At 46.0% G+C, this 23,747-nt stretch overlaps 1 protein-coding gene across 2 annotated transcripts in view; it reads left to right on the top strand.

The window, feature by feature from the left end:
• Positions 1-23,747, top strand: part of APPBP2 (amyloid beta precursor protein binding protein 2) — a 337,597-nt gene that overhangs the window by 48,705 nt on the left and 265,145 nt on the right. The window contains exon 2 of one of the 2 annotated variants that reach the window (XM_069226534.1): positions 10,610-10,686. The exons of the other annotated variant lie outside the window; for it this stretch is intronic. The gene's annotated coding sequence lies outside the window, so the exon portion shown is untranslated. The remainder of the gene's footprint in view (positions 1-10,609; positions 10,687-23,747) is intronic. 2 annotated transcript variants of the gene reach the window in all.

Consider the following 23,747-nt stretch of genomic DNA (forward strand, 5'->3'; position numbering starts at 1 on the left):
TGTGATGAAAGAAGGGAGATACTCTAAATATCGTTTGGGTATTATCAACATATGTAAAACTTTTTCTACCTTGTAAAATTGAGTTAGTACATATAAATTTTAAAAAAGAAGAGGAAAGAGAGCTGAGCCCTGAGGACTTCCACTGTTAAGCAGGTGTGATTGATCAATTGTCTAGATCAAAGACTTCATGCAAGAGCTGAGAGCAGAGTAAGTGGTGGGGAAGGTGAGCAGGAAGTGAGCAGGCAGAGGATATTGGAATGGAAATTAACCTGTGGAGGAGTATATAAAATCTTTTTTCATGCGCTTCACAGGTCAGAGTACAGTTTGGCTAAGAATGGACAAAATGGACCTACTAAATCTCTACAAAGCTGTTGACCTAGCAGAAGCAATAGAAGTAGTGCAAGCGTCCTCCACATTGTCTCTTTTTTTATCCTGAAATTCAATTTCCTACTAATAATAATGAAATAGTCTGGGAAGTACATTCCTAAAGGCCAGTAGGATACCTCCTCATGCAATCTCGAAAAAGATGGTCTCTAGGGACCAAGAAAAAATTATTGGCCTTAGGTGGAGGGGTGAGGGCAACACAATTCATTGTTATTCTGTCAGTTCATAAACCTGCAAGCATTTCGGTTCTCATTCTTGCATCTTCAGAATACCATTCGGGCTGGGGTTTGAGCCATGACTCAAAAAGGGGCTGCCATACTGATTCTTGGCTACATAAGCGAGAATTCAGGAGCCTGAGAAGGGACTTGGGGAGTAAAGTCCTGCTTAAAATGTTGGTCTTATTCGGCCTAGTATGATTAAATGAATTTCGCGACTTGTGTAGTTTCTGCTCAGATTGCCATTTTTGTTTTGTTTTTGTAACGTCTTTTTATTTATTTTTCACAGTCATAGCATCAACATTAGTTATTTCCATATATTTTATAAGAACAACCAGACCTCAGTCCCTACCTGACCCTCCACCCAGTCCACAGACAGTGGTGTGCCAATAAATAATTTCCTAATTGCCTGTGTCTATTTTGTTCATAAGCATGCTGGTGTCCACAATGGCGCCCCCTCCGAAGAGGGGAGGGATGGGTGAAGGTACTCAAAACCAGGGTCCGTATCCTCAGGACCCACAGGTTATTCCCCCTAAATTCCCTATTCGCCCCAAATTTTCTTATATTTTTGTGCACATCCTCATCCCTTATGTATCTTATTTTCCAGCACTCCACAGTACTCCATTCCCCTTTCCCACTCTAAGTGTGTGTGTGTGTGTGTGTGTGTGCGGTGGTGCCTGCTCCCCACTTCTGTGCATTGTCTCGTTTCGCTACAATACATCCCAGGTTAATCAGGTATTTTTGTTATCGTGTGTGATCTGTGTCTTCCCACACTCCCATTAGCGCTGGCTTTGGTGTCGGGTCTAGTGCATTACCAGTGGCTGTTTCTAAAATTCTACCCACTCCCTCCCAGAAGGGCTGGATGCGGAGACAGGCCCATAGTGTGTGTAGGAAAGTTTGGGCCAGGGCCCGCCGCACCTGCACCCAGACGGGCCTCTCTGCCCCGGTTTCCCATCATTGTATCGTTCCTGTATTTCGGTACTTGTGCACCTCCTGTTTCAAGTTGCACGCTTTTTCACGGCACAGCATGGGCCCCGTGGGAGAATCTGCTGAGCTTTCCGAACTAGATGTCTCCTTCTGGATGCTCATGGGTGAACTGGTGTGTTCAGGGTGTCGGCCGCCACACTCCCCTCAGGTGCAAATTTAAGGTTATTCCGTGCGCTTCTGGGGGAGTGCTGACAGTGCATGGACTCACCTCAAAAGCCCTCAGGGGTGGGGGGGTCCTACCAGTGGTACTTCCATCGGCTGTGATCTTCTGGGCCGCGTCCTCCCCCATACTGGCCCGACTCCCCCTCTGCCTTAAAACCCCCGGCTCCTGGCCCTTTCTGCTCTTTGTTTCCCCGAGGAAGGGGGTTGACAACCGTGACAACCCCCCAAGACGCACACAGGCGAACTAGCGGCTGTGAATTTAATATTCTTCCCTGGGCCCCCCCGGAGAGTGTTGCTGGTGTAGGAACCATCACCCCTGAAGCATTGAAGGGCTGGGGTTGGGGGGAGGGCCCTACCAGTGGTAGCTGTAATCGTCCTGGCCATGTCCTCAACCACCCCCCCCCCCCCCATCCCAGACCATCACGTGCCTTTCCTCCACCTCACTGTCTGGTCCCGGCTGTCCCCGCTTGTTGCCCCCGGAGATGGGACAACCAGGGCACTCCGTCCAGCCCCATGCGGCCTCTGGGTTGAGCCCCCCCGCTATCAGCTTTCTGGACCTGTGCTCATCACTGGCACCATCCGGGAGCCTGGCACGGTGTAGGAAAGTGCCATCTTGCCTGGCATGTTACCACCATATTTCACTGTATATATGTTGTTTTAGTTGTATGTGTCACTGGGACCCTGCCAGCCAGGGCCCCAGTGCTCATAAGTGTGCCCTGTATGCGTTACCTGTGTTATGACTAACTGTCTCACTGAGGCTCTGCTATCCAGAACCTCAGTGGTTATGCTCTCTCATTTCTTTCCAAATTGTCACTAACAGGCTAGTGACCAATTTCACCAATTTACATTGGCATACTGGAACATCCTTATAATTCCCTAGTATATGGTACTGAGATACCCAGGGTATTGGGGTTCCAGGAGATCCCTATGGGCTGCAGCATTTCTTGTGCCACCCATAGGGAGACCTGACAATTCTTACACAGGCCTGCCAGTGCAGCCTTAATGAAATAACGTCCACGTTATTTCACAGCCATTTACCACTGCACTTAAGTAACTTATAAGTCACCTATATGTCTAACCTTTACCTGGTAAAGGTTGGGTGCTAAGTTACTTAGTGTGTGGGCACCCTGGCACTAGCCAAGGTGCCCCCACATTGTTCAGGGCAAATTCCCCGGACTTTGTGAGTGCGGGGACACCATTACACGCGTGCACTATACATATGTCACGACATATGTATAGCGTCACAATGGTAACTCCGAACATGGCCATGGAACATGTCTAAGATCATGGAATTGTCACCCAAATGCCATTCTGGCATTGGGGAGACAATTCCATGATCCCCCGAGTCTCTAGCTCAGACCCGGGAACTGCCAAACTGCCTTTCCTGGGGTTTCACGGCAGCTGCTGCTGCTGCCAGCCCCTCAGACAGGTTTCTGCCCTCCTGGGGTCCAGCCAGGCTTGGCCCAGGAGGGCAGAACAAAGGACTTCCTCAGAGAGAGGGTGTTACACCCTCTCCCTTTGGAAAAAGGTGTTAGGGCTGGGGAGGAGTAGCCTCCCCCAGCCTCTGGAAATGCTTTCATGGGCACAGATGGTGCATATTTATGCATAAGCCAGTCTACACCAGTTCAGGGATCCCCCAGCCCTGCTCTGGTGCGAAACTGGACAAAGGGAAGGGGAGTGACCCCTCCCCTGACCTGCACCTCCCCTGGTAGGTGCCCAGAGCTCCTCCAGTGTGCTCCAGACCTCTACCATCTTGGAAACAGAGGTGTTGCTGGCACACTGGATTGCTCTGAGTGGCCAGTGCCAGCAGGTGACGTCAGAGACTCCTTCTGATAGGCTCCTCCAGGTGTTGCTAGCCCATCCTCTCTCCTAAGTAGCCAAACCTCCTTTTCTGGCTATTTAGGGTCTCTGCTTTGGGGAATTCCTTGGATAACGAATGCAAGAGCTCATCAGAGTTCCTCTGCATCTCTCTCTTCACCTTCTGCTAAGGAATAGACTGCTGACCGCGCTGGAAGCCTGCAAAACTGCAACAAAGTAGCAAAGACGACTACTGCGACCTTATAACACTGATCCTGCCGCCTTCTCGACTGTTTTCCTGGTGGTGCATGCTGTGGGGGTAGTCTGCCTCCTCTCTGCACTAGAAGCTCAGAAGAAATCTCCCGTGGGTCGACGGAATCTTCCCCCTGCAACCGCAGGCACCAAAGAACTGCATCACTGGTCCTCTGGGTCTCCTCTCAGCACGACAAGCGAGGTCCCTTTAACTTAGCAACTCTGTCCAAGTGACTCCCACAGTCCACTGACTCTTCAGTCCAAGTTTGGTGGAGGTAAGTCCTTGCCTCCCCACGCTAGACTGCATTGCTGGGAACCGCGTGTTTTGTAGCTACTCCTGCTCTTGTGCACTCTTCCAGGATTTCCTGTGTGCACAGCCAAGCCTGGGTCCCCGGCACTCTAACCTGCAGTGCACGACCTCCTGAGTTGTCCTCCGGCGTCGTGGGACGTTCCTTTGTGACTTCGGGTGAGCTCCGGTTCACTCCACTTCGTAGTGCCTGTTCCGGCACTTCTGCAGGTGCTGCTTGCTTCTGAGTGGGCTCCTTGTCTTGCTGGACACCCCCTCTGTCACCTCACGCAATTGGCGACATCCTGGTCCCTCCTGGGCCACAGCAGCATCCAAAAACCCTAACCGCGACCCTTGCAGCTAGCAAGGCTTGTTTGCGGTCTTTCTCCACGGAAACACCTCTGCACGACTCTTCACGACGTGGGACATCCATCCTACAAAGGGGAAGTTTCTATCCCTTGTCGTTCTTGCAGAATCCACAGCTTCTGCCATCCGGTGGCAGCTTCTTTGCACCCACAGCTGGCATTTCCTGGGCATCTGCCCACTCCGACTTGATCGTGACTCTTGGACTTGGTCCCCTTGTTCCACAGGTACTCTCGTCAGGAAATCCATCATTGTTGCATTGCTGGTGTTGGTCTTCCTTGCAGAATTCCCCTATCACTACTTCTGTGCTCTTTGGGGAACTTAGGTGCACTTTGCACCCACTTTTCAGGGTCTTGGGGTTGGCTATTTTTCTAACCCTCACTGTTTTCTTACAGTCCCAGCGACCCTCTACAAGGTCACATAGGTTTGGGATCCATTCGTGGTTCGCATTCCACTTTTGGAGTATATGGTTTGTGTTGCCCCTATCCCTATGTGCCCCCATTGCATTCTATTGTGACTATACATTGTTTGCACTGTTTTCTATTGCTATTACTGCATATTTTGGTATTGTGTACATATATCTTGTGTATATTTGCTATCCTCATACTGAGGGTACTCACTGAGATACTTTGGCATATTGTCATAAAAATAAAGTACCTTTATTTTTAGTATATCTGTGTATTGTGTTTTCTTATGATATTGTGCATATGACACCAGTGGTATAGTGGGAGCTTTACACGCCTCCTAGTTCAGCCTAAGCTGCTCTGCTAAGCTACCTTTTCTATCAGCCTAAGCTGCTAGACACCCCTCTACACTAATAAGGGATACCTGGGCCTGGTGCAAAGTGTAAGTACCCCTTGGTACCCACTACAAGCCAGGCCAGCCTCCTACACAGGGTAGCTCTAACCACCTGAGGGTGCTCTGGTGCACTCTCTGTTGCCCTAGGGGAGCCCCAGCCTGGTGGTCTGAAGCGCCTCACCTCTCCACCTCTAGCACCCTCTCCTCAGCCTTTGCTCATTGTGGCATCTCCCGCAGGTGCCATCTTAGGATCAGGCAGTTTGCCGCCATTGTATCCATTACATGGCGAATGCGGCTTTCGGTTTTCAGCACCTCCATCAGTGTCCTGTTGTCCGCCTGTCGGTGGTATGTGTTCGGCAATGTACGAAGCCGGCTCTGTATATACTATATCAAAATGAGATATAGTGTGCACAGAGTCTAGGGGTTCCCTAGAGGCTAAAGTAGATAATACTAGTGCTTTCTTTTGTGCTAGTGTGGTCGAGCAGTTAAGGTTATCAGAGGGTAATGCAAAGCATTTGTCGTACAGACACTAGAAGAAGCACACACTCTGTGACTTAACTCCAGACCAATTGTTTTTATATAGCAAAATATCTTTTGCTAATTTATTTCTAGAAACATAAGATTCAAATTGCAGGTAAGTACATAAATAAACATTTCACATATGTATCAATACATTGGTAAGTTGTACAGTTTTTAAATAAATGACAATCTGTTTTAAAGGATGACACTACAATTCTCAGAACAGTTCCTGGGTGACGAAAAGTTAGTACGTTTTGCAGGTAGGTACAACACTTGCAGTTCCGGTCTCTGGGGTTTTGGAAGTCCACTAGTGGGGGTTCAAGTTACCCACAGACACCCACCACCAGCAGCACGGGCCGGCTGGGTGCAGAGGTCAAAGATGAGGCAAGTTTAACATATCCTCCTAGGGAGACTGGGGGCACTCGGTTTCAGATCTGCTAGTAGGTAAGTACCCGCGTCTTCAGAGGGCAGACCTGGGGAGTTAAGAGGAGAACCGGGGGGTCACAAGTAGGCACCAAACTCCCACCCTCTGTGGCACAGGGAGGCCAGGTGCGGGGTCCAAACAGAGTGCCGGGCTCCCTATGCTTTCCTATGAGGGGACCCCAGGGGTCACTTAGATGCTGCGGGCTGGGTCCAGGGGGTCAGTTCCGGAAAACCACAGGCTGGGCAAGTAGGTGGGCCACCTGCTGAAAGTTTCTGCACCAGAGGTTGGGTTCGCTAATGCCTGGGAGCTGAGGATGCAGTGTACATTTTGTGTTGGATATCTTTTTCCGGAGCAGTCGGGGGAGTCCTCCGGATTCACACTGCAGGCGTCATTGTGGGGGACAGGAGAGTCAACCCAGGGTAGGCACTTGCTCGGAATCTCCTGGGGATTCTCTCTCGTCATTTGGGCCACCTGGACACAGGCCGTGGGTGTCGGTGCAGATTAATCAGGACTTGCGGATCTGGGGATGCTCTGGAGTCCTTAGATGTAGTTTCTTCTTGGACAGGGCCACTGCCCACGGGAGTTCTTGGTCCTCTGTGATGCAGGCAGTCCTCTGGAAGCTTGGCAGAGGTCGCTGGACTCTCAGGACGCGTTGATTTCTTATGCTGGGCATTTGAGGCAGGAAACAGACGGGTAGGGCTAGGACCAAGTCAGTTTTCGTCTTCCTACTCTGCTGGGGTTTCAGCTTAGCAGTCCTCTCTGTTTGTGAGGTCGCCAGGAATCTGACAACTTGGGTTCAGGGGAGCCCTAAAACCTGGATTTAGGGGCGTTACATGGGTCAGAGGGCAGTAGCCAATTGCTACTGAGCCTGAGGGTGGCTTCACCCTTCTTGTGTCCACTCCCTTTTTGGGAGGGGGACACAACCTTAATCCTATTGGTCCCTGTCTTCCAAACTAAGATGGAGGATTCTGCGGGGGGGGGGTCACCTCAGCTCTGTACACCTTAGGGGTAGTCCTAGCTGGGGTGCACTGCTTCCTGCTTTCCCTCATTTTTCTGCCGGACTTGCTGCCATAAGTGGGGCTCTGTCTGGGGGGCTGGCAACTCCACTAGCTGGGGTGCCCTGGGGCACTGTATCAAGAGGCCTGAGCCTTTGAGGCTCACCGCCAGATGTTATATTTCCAGCGGGGGGAGGTGTGAAGCTCCTCCACCCAGTGCAGGCTTTGTTTCTGGCCACAGAGAACACAAAGGCTCTCACCCCATGTGGCCAGACAGGCAGGGGCAGTGGTTATTTTCACTCAGGATTTAGGGGTCCCTGGGGCTATGGGACCGAGAGCTCGCTCAAGCCTCACCCTCCCCAGATTGTCAATCTTGATTGCTCTTATTTAAAAGTCGTATGTCTACCACTTTTGCTGCCAACTTCTGTTCTTGCAAATTTGGCATCATTTTACTGATTTGACAACATCTCTTCCTAGATACACCCTCTTCCACCTATTCTCACACCCAGAGAGATAGGCTGCGGCCAACTCCAAATGCGGACGGCCAAAGGGCCGTGTGGATAGGAGGGTTGGGTGGTTAGGAGGGTTGGCAGCAGGGACTGGTTGTGGGCCAGGCCTTGCGGGCAACCTGTGCTGTGCACGGGTAAAGGTTGGGTTCTTATAGGGGTTTGGCCGCAAGGATTGGATTAACATATAGTAATGAAAATTTAAATTCATTTTAAGAAACATTAACGTAAATCCACCAATTGTGAATATTGTGATCATATGTCCTTGTGCAGTAGCGGAGTAGAACAAACTATGTAGAATCTAGCAAGCGTGAAAGGAAAAAGGCACCAAACCCAAACATCTGATAGCTTGAATGGTTTCCATTTTTTTTCATATTACAGACAATTATATTAATGTTGGTTCACATAGGATAGGTCGATGGCATTTTCACTTCAACAAGGAAGTGTTTTCAGCTATGTTGCGACTAATATTCAGCCGAGTACCAGAAAAAAAAATGAGAAAAAAGAAAAGGGGCCAGAATAGTTACACATTGACCACTTAGTTTTGGTGCTGGGTGCATTGCTAATTACCCGACAAATTACAGCAATCATGAAATCTTTGATAATATCATTTATAATATCAATGTAATATTTGCATTAAAATCTTTGATAAAAAAACTGTACATAGGGAAGGCGCAAGTTAGTTACCTTAGAGCACAAGTTATAGTTACTTGAGATAACTCTAACAGGTGAGTTTCTATGGTTTGGTTGGTTTAAAATGTGAGCCTAACTATAACGTCCCTGTAACATTTTTTATTTTTTTTAATTTTTTTTTTAAAGTAAGTATGTCGGCCATGGAAAAGTTTAAATGTTTTAGGACCAGTAATGAGTTACTGCGTAACCTAGACCTCAGCATCTTTGAAGTTAAAAACAGTGCAAAGCAGGGGAATTCTGCTGCGCTAACACTTAATGGCACTGAAGCATATTTGATCTTTCAATGTTTATTTTAAACTAATGTTGAGTTCTGTACATAATGTTTCAGATCCCCATGATAAGAAAAGTTTAGGTTGCGCAGTAACACATTGTTGGTGAGTTAAGTGTGGGCAGTTCTGATGCAGGCCTTGGGAAACATCCAGTTCAGTAGAGGTAAGCATTGGTCTTTCCCTCTTTTTTTTTTTTTCTTTTTCTCAAATTGGTTCCATTATAGGTTTATTGTACCTAAATTCCTTGATTCCTAGAAATACTGGGTTCCCCTTATTTACTGTTAAACCAGGACTTGAGCAGTACTCTTAATGAGACTCTGTAGGGCTCATTACAAGTCCTGGGTGGTAACATGGCCCCAGCTAGATATTAATGCTTTGGGATGCTGTATTTACTGGGTGCAGTATTACCACATGGTTTCACGCAACACAGAATGAGGCATAACACAGTCTCCAATACCATGATTACCGAATATTTACCTCTTTCTGACATTTTGTTTCCAAAGCAGGATTTCACCAGGTTTTTCCTGCCAAAATGTGTATGAGGATTTGTGATAATTAATACATAGTCCAGAATCATGATTCAGGCACCAAGCTCCTGTTTGTGCTTACATCAGGATTTGCATGTGATTCAGAATATGGCCATAAGTGTAATTCTGCTTTGTATTAAACAAGGCCAAGCTGATCAATATTATTCTAAGAAGTAATTGAACTGTATTTCATCGTTTAAAAAAAGAAGCACACATTAAAATGTTTTAGCCATTTTTTCAGTGTAAGCAGGGAATAGTGTTTTACTCATTCCAGCATCATAATGTTGGTCACATAATAAATAAATAAATAAAAAACTAAAGTTTGAATAAAAGATAAGGTGTTATCAAGTCCACAACAGAAAAACATAATCACCACATAACTGGTAGTCTGGATCGATCGTCTTTGGACTATTTCCTTAGGATACATTGGTACCTCTTATGGGTCTTGCAGTTAAATGCTAAATAATTATTCCCCACTGTAATGTTCCTCCTGGGCAGGAATTTAATTGCTGAAAACACGTTTAACTATTGACTGGTAGATGGGTGAGGCAACAACATGTCTGTTTCTCAATAACAAAGATATCGTTTGGGACTGGTTGAGATCTCGACTGGTTTTCAGCCAACTGATTTCATCTTGCCCCTACTAGCTAGTTTTCTCCCCACTGCAACTCTTTACAAGGGGGTGGGGTCCCAACTCTACTCAGAACTCCCTTGTTGTGCAGTGATCCAGTAGTTAGAACTTCACATAACCAATTGATAACCTCATGTTGTTCATTAGCTAATCACTCTTAACATGTAATTAAGTAAGCAGCACATAACCGAGTAAAAATGTTTGTATGTTTGTAGAAAATGGCTGATATAATGGATTTGTATGCAAATTTACTTTGCAAATATGGGCACTTAACAAGTAAAACACTCACAGGGATGTGATTCCCTAACTTTTTAAATCTGATTTGACAGTACAGCTGCCGCATTACATATTGGTAACCGGTCTTTAAATTCTACAATAAGTATGCTTAGGCTCCATCCAGAATAGTGTTTCTCACTCACCGCTTGTGTACCATTCTGCTTCCTTTATAGTGCCTGTGTTGCAAGGGATGTGGGGCTGTTTTACATCTTAAAAAAAACTCAACCATACAACTCAGTAAAGTCTTTCTATGATAGATGCATTGTAGAACAAAATCAGTCATTTTAGGCTTTGTTTTTTCACTGCTGCAGTGTTTTAACAGAAACTTTTAGTCAGACTCGAAATTCAGTCTAGCCTTTTTGGATTTGCCAGTGCTTGTTTTACTTTACTTATTTTTCGGCTTTTTAATGTTGATCTGAATTGTGTAGTAGAAGTCTGCGTCAGCATATTAAACTGCAGAAGCATAAGATTACACTTCGTGAAAAGCATTCTAGGAATGTTGTTGACCATTGTGCTGCTTTCCAGAGAGAGCCTGCCCACTGGTCGTTCTCCCTCAAGCCTCAAACAAGCAGCATCTGAATACAGGAAAAGTTATCTGAAATGTGAGTTGACTTTGATATTCATGTCATGTTGATAAGGAAAACTAGGCAGAGGCTGTTTTGTGTAAATTCATGAAGCATTGGAATTCGAAATAGTTTTGTGATTATACATGTATTTGGCAACGTTATTTAACAAAATCAAAGAATATGTGTGTACGCGTGGGTGGCTTACGTTTGTTACAGGCCGTGCTGTTATGTAAAGTTACATTATAGGGTTTTCTGTAGCCTTTGTGCTGCCATTTGGCCTCTTAAATGTGCTGAGAAAAGAATAGGAACGAAAAGGACATAAAAGATAAAGAAACTTACAGGTGAACGATACAAATAATATTCAGGCTGAAGGAGAGAGAAAAGAAAGCATGTTATGTTGTATTGAATGTTTGTCTAGTGCATATAATTCCCTAAGACCATTTCAGATCACTTAGGAATACCAGAAAGGGCTTGCAGGTAAACCACTTTAAAGGGTTTGTCGCTGATGGTTACAATGCAATAAGGAACTATAAGTGACACATATGGGAAGAAGGTTAGTGTGAGAACTTTTATTGACCTGCAGTGGTGATCCCTCAAATGGTCCTTCCTACGGATACTGACACGTTCTTCCTGATCTCTGCCAAGTGTTTGAGCACAAATCTCCCCTGGTAAGAAGGAGAGTGGCTTGGCACACCACAAATCCTTAGCTTTAGCTGCAGTGTTGAAAAGGGGCGCTGCCACACAAGAGAAGGGTTCGTGTTCAGTGGGCTTAAAGCCTCCCTTTGTTTATCATTGGGTAGCCTCATTGTTACTCATTTGAGTGCTTCTTATTTGACAGTGTGTGGTCAACTTCCCGTTTGTGGGTTTGTGCCTCCCTTAGAGCATTGACGCATTACTGAGCCTTACACTACTATTTTTTGTTTTTGGTTTTGCAGTTTTTCCACTCTACGAGAAAGTGCGTTTTCCGTCTGTCTCCCTCATGTGCTTCTCGGCTCCTGTCCCTGTGTTGCTCTGTCTTGCCATGTACGTCTTTGCTCCTGTCTCTGTTGCTGTCTCGCACTGCCCTTCTTTACCCCCTGTATCTGTGTGGCTCTGTCTTTCATTGGGCTTCTCTGATCCACCTCCTCCTCCCGCCAGCCCCTGCTTTCTGACTTGCTCTGCCTCACCCCCTGTGCTCCTCTGCCCCTCCCATGTTGTTAGTGTCTCTGGTTTTGTTCTCATACCGGTATGTTTTTGCTACAGTCAGTAGAGGTGTGCGGTTTATTATTTCCTAGAAGGGCAAGATAAGTAGAACAATTGAAATATATAAAGTGACTGTCCTAATCTCCGTATGCCATTAACGCAATTATTATATCGGCAAGTATGCATTGCCAAATACCTACCACATTGCAGATAGTGCTTATCATAATCAAATTGTTACTAACTCAGAAATAAGTTATTAAAGACGTTGACATTCTCATGCACTCCCTGTAACCGATCTAACTGCCTAGCGACCGATGGAAAGTCCCAGGGGGCTAGGAAGAATACCGTTTATTATGGATCTATACCAAACCAGTGAAAGCTTCTCCAGCTTAAAGTCCCTCTCCCTGAATTGACGTGTCCGGAGTATGAGTGAACTTTACCATGAAGGTTATATTGCTGTAATGTGCAAATCACTTTAGCATCAACGCACCTAAGAGATTTGTGAACATTTTGGAAAATAGTTGTCACCTGCCAATCTTGCAGCTAAGCATAGGTGATTTCATTGCATGTTCTATTGAAACTTGACTCATCCATTTCAAATACACTTGCTAGTTATTTAGTAGTGCATTTTGAAATAGTAAATGTGCCTGCTAGTGGTGACCACTTCAGTACAGTATAATTAAGAGGAGCCTCCAAAGTCCCCAGCTTATTTCTAAACATGATGTTTAGTGCAAAGAGGATAGTTGTCTTTGATACGGTGAACCTGTCATGTTTTTATGGGCGAGCACGAAGTGCTCCGTCCAATCTGTAATCTCTCTTTGGGCTTGAAACCACACCTATGCTACGTCAGTCACTTACATTGGTTCGTGGGCTTGCCTTTTAAAATCCACTTGCTTTCATTTGTAAAATGCATGCATATGTCATGCCTTTTCCGGTGTTTAGCCCACCTACACAGCACCGGTAAAGTACCAAAAATATATGAGGCTCAATGTTTTCGGCCTGGAGTCTGGACTACTATATCTGTTTATTTTCCACGCAGCGAAGTTGGACTGCATTTTACATAGCGCGATTGCGCCGCGTTTTCTTTTTTTGCTTTACAACGCTAACAGCTCTAACTCGAACAAATGCGAGACCCGTTGCATTGAAAATGCTTGCTTAACCCCTTCGCTGCCAGGCCTTTTCCCCCTCCTGTGCAAGGCATTTTTTTCGCTATTTGAGGCAGTTCGCGCTTAGGCCCTCATAACTTGTTGTCCACATAAGCTAGCCAAGCCAAATTTGCGTCCTTTTTTTCCAACATCTTAGGGATTCTAGAGGTACCCAGACTTTGTGGGTTCCCCTGAAGGAGGCCAAGAAATTAGCCAAAATACAGTGAAAATGTCGTTTTTTAAAAAACAATTAGAAAAAGTGGCTGCAGAAGGCGGCTTGTGTTTTTTTTCCCTGAAAATGGCATCAACAAAGGGTTTGCGGTGCTAAAATCACCAGCTTCCCAGCTTTCAGGAACAGGCAGACTTGAATCAGAACACCCAATTTTTCAACACAAATTTGGCATTTTACTGGGACATACCCCATTTTAAAAAATGTTTATGCTTTCAGCCTCCTTCCAGTCAGTGACAGAAATGGGTGTGAAACCATTGCTGGATCCCAGAAACCTAAACATTTCTGAAAAAATAACAACTGAAAAAGAAAAATATTGAAATTGAGGTGAAACAAACAGCAATTTTTCTCTACGTTGTACTCTTTAACTTTTTCCTGCAATGTCAGATTTTCGAAAGCAATATACCGTTACGTCTGCTGGACTCCTCTGGTTGCGGGGATATATAGGGCTTGTAGGTTCATCAAGAACCCTAGGTACCCAGAGCCAATAAATGAGCTGCACCCTGCAGTGCGTTTTCATTCTATACCGGGTATACAGCAATTCATTTGCTGAAATATAAAGAGTGAAAAATAGCTATCAAGAAAACCTTTGTATTTCCAAAATGGGCACAAGATAAGGTGTTGAGGAGCAGTGGTTATTTGCACATCTCTGAATTCCGGGGTGACCATACTAGCATGTGAATTACAGGGCATTTCTCAAATAGATGTCTTCTTTACACACTCTCTTATATTTGGAAGGACAAAATGTAGAGAAAGACAAGGGTCAATAACCCTTGTTTTGCTAATCTATGTTCCCCCAAGTCTCCCGATAAAAATTATACCTCACTTGTGTGGGTAGGCCTAACGCCCGCGACAGGAAACGCCGCAAAACGCAACGTGGACACATCACATTTTTTTAAAGAAAACAGAGGTGTTTTTTTCAAAGTGCCTACCTGTCGATTTTGGCCTGTAGCTCAGCCGGCACCTAGGGAAACCTACCAAACCTGTGCATTTTTGAAAACTAGAGACCTAGGGGAATCCAAGATGGGGTGACTTGTGGGGCTCTGACCAGGTTCTGTTACCCAGAATCCTTTGCAAACCTAAAAATTTGGCTAAAAAAACACATTTTCCTCACATTTTGGCGACAGAAAGTTCTGGAATCAGAGAGGAGCCACAAATTTCCTTCCACCCAGCGTTCCCCCAAGTCTCCTGATAAAAATGATACCTCACTTGTGTGGGTGGGCCAGGTGCCTGCAACAGAATAAGGCCAAAAACTTGTAGAGAGAGAAGAGATAGCACAGCGAGTTGATAAGGACATATTCTTCTTTTATACATCTTTAGGCTGACTCTGCTTTGGGGACCCACGCAAGTGAGGTGTCATTTTACTTGGGAGGCTGAGGGGAACGCTGGGGAGTAGGAATTTTGTGCTGGAGCGGTGATCGTACAAATAAAAGTCAGGAAAATATGCTTTTTTAGCAAATTTTGCAGTTTGCAGAGGCGTCTGGGTAAGAAAATGTTGGGGGATCCACGCAATCCACTTCTCCCTGCACTCCTTGGGGTGTCTAGTTTAAAAAAATGTCTGGGTTTGGTTGGTTTTCCTAGATGAAGGCCGCACCCAGGACCAAAAACATAGGTGCCCCCCCCAAAAAAACACAGGTAGTTTTGTAATATATCATTTTGATGTGTCCACATACGTCTGTGATGTGCCAAACACTAAAATTGTGAAAAGAAACGCACTTAGGTTATGTGAAAAAGACCCCTCACCCACCAACCAAGTTGGTGGCATGCTTGATCATCGGGGTCCCACCTGAGACACCTAGCGTGTCTCAGTGTGCTGCAACGCCTGATTACAGCGGAGCAAGTTTTGTCATTTGTACCACACATACTGGTTGGATTTGGCACGAGAGTGAGTGATGGTTCAGTGGATCAAATTTTATTAGCAAGAGATTTCACAAAAGTGAAATGCACTGGTAATAACTAAAAGGCCAAAAAACTGAACCAATGACTCACAGCTCATGAGCTGTAAAGCCACGGCAAGGCACCAACCGCTTTACAGTCCATTCACACACCTTTCATACATGACATGCACAAGACCATTCACGCCGCCAGCCACGGGCTCAGCACATTATAAGACTCGCATTGACAGACAGCGCCAGTCAAGGGCCCATCACTTTCATACGCCCACATGCCTGATATAGCAATCACACCAGTTGATGAGTGTGTGGACTGGCATTTGGCTGACACCGTCAGCCAAGGGCCACCCCACGCACACCGTCAGCCAAGGGCCACCCCACGCACACCGTCAGCCAAGGGGCCACCCCACGCACACCGTCAGCCAAGGGGCCACCCCACGCACACCGCCAGCCAAGCGCCACCCCAAGCACACCGCCAGCCAAGCGCCACCCCACTCACACCGCCATCACTTTTTTTTTGTTTATAAACAACAAAGAAACCACTAACTAATTATAAAATAAGTACAAAACTACAAACACAAAAGCTCTAACTAAATACATGACAGTGATGCGAACCGTGAAACTCAACATATGAAAATATAAAACAGACAGTTTACGCTCACAGTATTTCCCAGAAGATTTTCCTTGAGTGGTAACTTCTAAAACAGCTGGGCACACACAGCCCAGGCTTTGAAGGGCATTCGGGGCAGTAAATCCGGCTCTCCCTCCGGATTAATCTCCGGGCACATACTCTACATTTCTTTGTGGGCAAGTCTTTTTTGGGAGTGGGAGGAATGTGATCTGGAAAGTGCCGATCTTTCAATCTAGCCACATCCTCCACCACTTCTACTCTAGGAACTCTTGCCTGTTCCACCACAATAAGGCTTTCTATCACTGACTCCTGAAATTTAACAAATGTCATCCTTGACTCAGGCGAACAATCCTTGAATACAATAAAAATATTAAAAGTTGCCAAATGAAATAAATGTAGGGCCAACTTTTTATACCACACGTAAGACTTACGAAGAATAGTGTAAGGTTCCAACCTCTGATCTACTCTATCAACACCACCCTTGTGCCTATTGTAGTCCAAAATGCACGCAGGTTTGCGCACTTCCGCAACCTGACCCCAAACAGTCACAGGGGAAGTACTCATCATGGATGGTAGATAGCATGTACACATTCCTCCTGTCTGAAAATTTCAGAGCTAGCAGCTCATTATTCCGCAAGGCACTGCACTGTCCCCTCAAGTTTTTTACAGACAAGCTTCCTTGGATAGCCTTTCCGGTTAGAACGGATTGTGCCACAAGCAACAGTGTCCACTCTAAACAACTCCTTGAACAACTGCACTCCAGTGTAGAAATTATCTACGTACAAATGGTGACCTTTGTTAAACTGCTGTCTACCAAGTTCCCACACAATTTTTTCGCTAACTCCAAAAGTGGCCAGACAACCAGGAGGGTCAATACTGGAATCCCTACCAGTGTAGACCCGGAAATTATACACATATCCTGTACTGCTTTCTGACAGCATATACAATTTAATCCCATACCGTGCCCTCTTACTAGGAATGTACTGCTTAAAAACTAAACGCCCCTTGAAAAGGACCAAAGACTCGTCCACACTTATCTCTTTGCCTGGAACATAGACCTCTGAAAACTGATCTACAAAATGATCAAGGACAGGCCTAATCTTAAAAAGACATTCACAATCAGGGTGATCTCGTGGCAAGGCTAAAGCATTGTCTACAAAATGCAGCATACGACGAAGAAGCAAATACCGATTACGTGTCATAGTTGCAGGAAATGTACCCGTTGCCATCAAGGGACTAGTAGACCAATAAGAAGCAAGTGACGGCTTCTTGATCAACCCCATAAAAAAATTCAAACCTAAAAACTTTTTCATCTCTTCCAGATATGTGGGAACCCACTGAGTAGCTCTAGACTGAGGCTTAAGTCTGGCAGCGTTGACCCTCAAATATTGCTCTGCATACAAATTAGTCTGCTCCACAATCTCTTCCAAAAATACATTGTCCATAAACAAGTGAAATAAATGGACAGGCAAAAAGTTTTCCGTATTGACTCTACACCCTGGGAGACCAGTAAATGCAGGTAACTGTGGCTGCTCCATGTTTTGGGCCATCCAGGTGTCAGGTCTTCTAATGAGAAACCCTTCAGCCCCAGGAAGCTGCACTCTTGGCACATCAATGACCTCCTCTACAACAGGCCCTTCATCTGAACTGAGAGTAGCTTCCTCATCAGAAGAATACTCTCGGACAGAAAACTCACTACCAGAATCTCCCACTTCCTCCTTTGCCTCAGATGCAGAGTCAGTCTCGTAATCATGGTCTGAAGACGACTCAAAGAGAATGCCAACAACCTGCTGAGCGGTCACTCTGCAGCTAGCCTTGATCCTCACTAACAACAAATGGATTGCCAACAACAACTAGCACTAAAATAAGTAATAAACAAAGTGTAGCTTTATCACAAAGAGTTATGTACTAAAAAAACTATACCACTCACTTGCCTGAAAAAGCTACTCACCAAACAACTACTCTGCACAGACACAGCAACTACTCTGCACAAATACTAAATAAAATAGACCCCTGGGAGGGGGCGACCCTTGCCCAAGGGGTCACCCCCAAAATTCCCTTGTATTGCCACATTTTTGCAGATCTACATACTGGGGCTGGAGGTGGCAGTGACTAATAGTTTCAGGTTTGGAATGTCCTCTCAAGCCTGTGCAAACTTACTAACTTGAAGGTTTTTCACCAGCTCTTCTCGAGTCTTTTCCCATTCTGAGAAAGATTGGAAATTTACTCCTGAAATAGGCGAAGTAAAGGTTCGATGGCATCTGTCGCTGTAGATACGCATGTTCTGCAATAGCTCGCCATCTGGTGTTGGGCCGGAGTGTTACAAGTTGTTTTTCTTCGAAGAAGTCTTTCGAGTCACGGGACCGAGTGACTCCTCCTTTTGTCTCCATTGCGCATGGGCGTCGACTCCATCTTCGATTGTTTTTTTTTCCGCCATCGGGTTCGGACGTGTTCCTGTCGCTCCGAGTTTCGGAACGGAAAATTAGCTAATTTCAGAAGATTTTCGTCGGTATTGTTGCGTTCGGGATCGGCGTACTTACATTCAACACCGCATCGAAGATCGAAGAGCTCCGGTGCCCTTCGGGGTAGTTTTTTCGATCCTCCGTCGGGGCCTGGTCGGCCCGACCGCGTGCTGAAGAACGCCGATGGAACGGACCCCGTTTCGTTTCTGCCCCAAATGCCACAATAAATACCCCTACACAGACCAACACTTGGTCTGCAACCTGTGCCTGTCACCTGAGCACAGCGAAGACACCTGCGAGGCCTGTCGTGCGTTCCGGTCCCGAAAAACACTCCGAGACCGTCGAGCCAGAAGACTTCAGATGGCGTCCGCACCGACAGCCCAACGGGAGTTCGAGGAACAGGAAGAGGAAGGTACCTTCTCGATCCAAGACTCCGAAGGATTCGACGATACACAAACCGTGAGTAAGACGTCGAAAACCACACAGAGAAACATTTACAAGGCCCAGGGGACGCCACTGCCACCAGGCCATGGCTCGACCCATAAATTCGGTGACCGACCATCGGCACCGAAAAAGGCCCAAACAGTGCCGAGATCGTCCGACTCCGGTCGAGACACCGGCACGCAGCCTTCTCGGGACCGAGAAAGTGCTGGAGACAAGCCTCGACACCGTGATGCCGGTGTGGACACGGCTCGACGCCGAGACAGCGGCACAGAAACAGATCGACGCCGAGAGGTTTCGGCCCCGAAAAGGAAAAAAGTCACCTCGGAGCCGAAAAAACACGCAGACAAAGTTTCGATGCCGAAACAAACTGCAAGCGACCCAGCTTCAGGCTCTTATACAGAAGAGCACTCGCTAACCTCCCAAATGCAGAAGCATAGGTTTGAGGAAGAGCTACAAGCAACTGATGCGGACCATACGCAAAAGCGTATCTTCATTCAGCAGGGGACAGGAAAAATAAGCACCCTTCCCCCCATTAGGAGAAAGAGGAGGTTGGAGTTCCAGACGGAACAAACACCACAACCAAAAGTGGTGAAAAGAGTTACACCACCACCCTCACCTCCGCCCGTGATTGACGTTTCACCAGCACAAACTCCATCACACTCCCCAGCTCACACCACCATGAGCCAGGGTGACCAAGATCAGGACGCATGGGACCTATACGACGCCCCAGTGTCAGATAACAGTCCGGAGGCATACCCTGCGAAGCCATCTCCACCAGAAGACAGCACCGCGTACTCTCAAGTGGTGGCTAGAGCAGCACAATTTCACCACGTAAGCCTCCACTCAGAACAGGTCGAGGATGATTTCTTATTCAACACACTCTCCTCCACCCACAGCTCATACCAAAGCCTGCCTATGCTCCCTGGTATGCTCCGCCACGCAAAAGACATCTTTAAGGAGCCGGTTAAAAGTAGGGCAATCACACCAAGGGTAGAAAAAAAGTATAAGCCGCCTCCTACGGACCCGGTTTTCATCACTACACAGCTGCCACCAGACTCTGTCGTTGTAGGAGCAGCTAGGAAAAGGGCCAACTCTCACACATCTGGAGATGCACCACCCCCAGATAAAGAAAGCCGCAAGTTTGATGCAGCTGGTAAAAGAGTCGCAGCACAAGCTGCAAACCAGTGGCGCATCGCGAACTCCCAGGCACTACTTGCGCGCTATGACAGAGCCCACTGGGACGAGATGCAACATCTCATTGAACATCTGCCCAAGGACTTACAAAATAGGGCAAAACAAGTGGTTGAGGAGGGACAGGCCATCTCCAACAACCAGATCCGCTCCTCCATGGACGCTGCAGATACAGCTGCACGGACAATTAATACATCTGTAACTATCAGAAGGCATGCATGGCTCCGAACGTCTGGATTTAAACCAGAGATTCAACAAGCAGTTCTCAATATGCCTTTTAATGAAAAAGAACTGTTCGGTCCAGAAGTGGACACAGCGATTGAGAAACTCAAAAAAGATACGGACACTGCCAAAGCCATGGGCGCACTCTACTCCCCGCAGAGCAGAGGGAATTACAGCTCATTCCGTAAAACGCCCTTTCGAGGGGGGTTTCGGGGTCAAAGCACACAAGCCAGCACCTCACAAGCCACACCGTCCAGTTACCAAGGACAGTATAGAGGAGGTTTTCGGGGACAATATAGAGGAGGGCAATTCCCTAGAAATAGAGGAAGATTCCAAAGCCCCAAAACCCCTACTACTAAACAGTGACTCACATGTCACTCACCCCCTCCACACAACACCAGTGGGGGGACGAATAGGTCATTATTACAGAGCATGGGAGAAAATCACTACAGACACTTGGGTTCTAGCAATTATCCAACATGGTTATTGCATAGAATTTCTACAGTTCCCTCCAAACATACCACCAAAAGCACAAAATTTAACAACACACCATTCCAATCTCCTGGAGATAGAAGTGCAGGCACTATTGCAAAAGAATGCAATCGAATTAGTGCCAAACACACAAATAAACACAGGAGTTTACTCACTGTACTTTCTGATACCAAAGAAGGACAAAACACTGAGACCAATCCTAGACCTCAGAGTAGTGAACACTTTCATCAAATCAGACCACTTCCACATGGTCACACTACAAGAAGTATTGCCATTGCTAAAGCTGCACGACTACATGGCAACTTTAGACCTCAAGGATGCTTATTTCCATATACCAATACACCCATCGCACAGGAAATACCTAAGGTTTGTATTCAAAGGAATACATTACCAATTCAAGGTACTGCCTTTCGGATTAACAACCGCACCAAGAGTCTTTACCAAATGTCTAGCGGTGGTCGCAGCACACATAAGAAGGCAGCAGATACATGTGTTCCCATATCTAGACGACTGGCTAATCAAGGCCCATTCGTTAATAGAGTGCTCAAATCACACAAATCATATCATACAAACCCTCTTCAAACTAGGGTTCACCGTCAATTTCACAAAATCCAAAATTCTGCCACGCAAGGTACAACAATACCTGGGAGCCATAATAGACACATCAAAAGGAGTAGCCACTCCAAGTCCACAAAGAATTCAAAATTTCAACACCATCATACAACGCATGTATCCAACACAAAAGATACAAGCAAAGATGGTATTACAACTCCTAGGCATGATGTCATCATGCATAGCCATTGTCCCAAACGCAAGACTGCACATGAGGCCCTTACAACAATGCCTAGCATCACAGTGGTCTCAAGCACAGGGTCACCTTCTAGATCTGGTGTTAATAGACCGCCAAACTTACCTCTCGCTTCTGTGGTGGAACAACATAAATTTAAACAAGGGGCGGCCTTTCCAAGACCCAGTGCCACAATACGTAATAACAACAGATGCTTCCATGACAGGGTGGGGAGCACACCTCGATCAACACAGCATACAAGGACAATGGAACGTACATCAAACAAAACTGCATATCAATCACCTAGAACTTCTAGCAGTTTTTCAAGCACTAAAAGCTTTCCAACCAATAATAGTTCACAAATACATTCTCGTCAAAACAGACAACATGACAACAATGTATTATCTAAACAAGCAGGGGGGGACGCACTCCACGCAGTTAAGCCTGCTAGCACAAAAAATTTGGCATTGGGCAATTCACAACCAAATTCGCCTAATTGCACAGTTTATACCAGGGATCCAAAATCAACTCGCAGACAATCTCTCTCGAGATCACCAACAGGTCCACGAATGGGAAATTCACCCCCAAATTCTGAACACTTATTTCAAACTCTGGGGAACACCTCAAATAGACTTGTTTGCGACAAGGGAGAACGCAAAATGCCAAAACTTCGCATCCAGATACCCACACAAACAATCCCAAGGCAATGCCCTATGGATGAACTGGTCAGGGATATTTGCTTACGCTTTTCCTCCTCTCCCTCTCCTTCCTTACCTGGTAAACAAACTCAGTCAAAGCAAACTCAAACTCATATTGATAGCACCAACTTGGGCAAGGCAACCCTGGTACACAACGCTGCTAGACCTATCAGTAGTACCCTGCATCAAATTGCCCAACAGGCCAGATCTGTTGACACAGCACAACCAAAAGATCAGACACCCAGATCCAGCATCGCTGAATCTAGCAATCTGGCTCCTGAAATCCTAGAATTCGGGCACTTACAACTTACCCAAGAATGTATGGAAGTCATAAAACAAGCCAGAAGGCCATCCACCAGGCACTGCTATGCAAGTAAATGGAAGAGGTTTGTTTGCTACTGCCATATTAATCAAATACAACCATTACACACAACTCCAGAACATGTAGTGGGTTACTTGCTTCACTTACAAAAATCTAACCTAGCTTTCTCTTCCATTAAGATTCACCTTGCAGCAATATCTGCATACCTGCAGACTACCTATTCAACTTCCCTATATAAGATACCAGTCATTAAAGCATTCATGGAGGGCCTTAGGAGAATTATACCACCAAGAACACTACCTGTTCCTTCATGGAACCTAAATGTTGTCCTAACTAGACTTATGGGTCCACCTTTTGAACCCATGCACTCCTGCGACATACAGTTCCTAACCTGGAAGGTGGCATTTCTCATCGCCATTACTTCCCTAAGAAGAGTAAGCGAGATTCAGGCGTTTACAATGCAGGAACCTTTTATACAACTACACAAAAATAAAGTCGTCCTAAGGACCAATCCTAAATTTTTGCCAAAGGTTATTTCACCGTTCCATCTAAATCAAACAGTGGAACTTCCAGTGTTCTTTCCACAGCCAGATACCGTAGCTGAAAGGGCACTACATACATTAGATGTCAAAAGAGCATTGATGTATTACATTGACAGAACAAAAAACATCAGAAAGACTAAACAACTCTTTATTGCATTTCAAAAACCTCATGCAGGAAACCCAATTTCAAAACAAGGTATAGCCAGATGGATAGTTAAATGCATCCAAATCTGCTACCTTAAAGCTAAACGACAGCTGCCCATTACACCAAGGGCACACTCAACCAGAAAGAAAGGTGCTACCATGGCCTTTCTAGGAAACATCCCAATGCAAGAAATATGTAAGGCAGCCACATGGTCTACGCCTCACACATTCACCAAGCACTACTGTGTAGACGTGTTATCCGCACAACAAGCCACAGTAGGTCAAGCCGTATTAAGGACATTATTTCAGACTACTTCCACTCCTACAGGCTGATCCACCGCTTTTGGGGAAATAACTGCTTACTAGTCTATGCAGAACATGCGTATCTACAGCGACAGATGCCATCGAACTGAAAATGTCACTTACCCAGTGTACATCTGTTCGTGGCATCAGTCGCAGTAGATTCGCATGTGCCCACCCGCCTCCCCGGGAGCCTGTAGCAGTTTGGAAGTTACCTTCAATTATTTATATATGTATCATCTCAACCTTAAATAGGTGCATACTTAGTCACTCCATTGCATGGGCACTATTACTACAATTCAACTCCTACCTCACCCTCTGCGGGGAAAAACAATCGAAGATGGAGTCGACGCCCATGCGCAATGGAGACAAAAGGAGGAGTCACTCGGTCCCGTGACTCGAAAGACTTCTTCG

This window comes from Pleurodeles waltl, chromosome 3_2, assembly GCF_031143425.1.
Source record: "Pleurodeles waltl isolate 20211129_DDA chromosome 3_2, aPleWal1.hap1.20221129, whole genome shotgun sequence".
In the NCBI taxonomy this organism is placed as follows: domain Eukaryota; kingdom Metazoa; phylum Chordata; class Amphibia; order Caudata; family Salamandridae; genus Pleurodeles; species Pleurodeles waltl.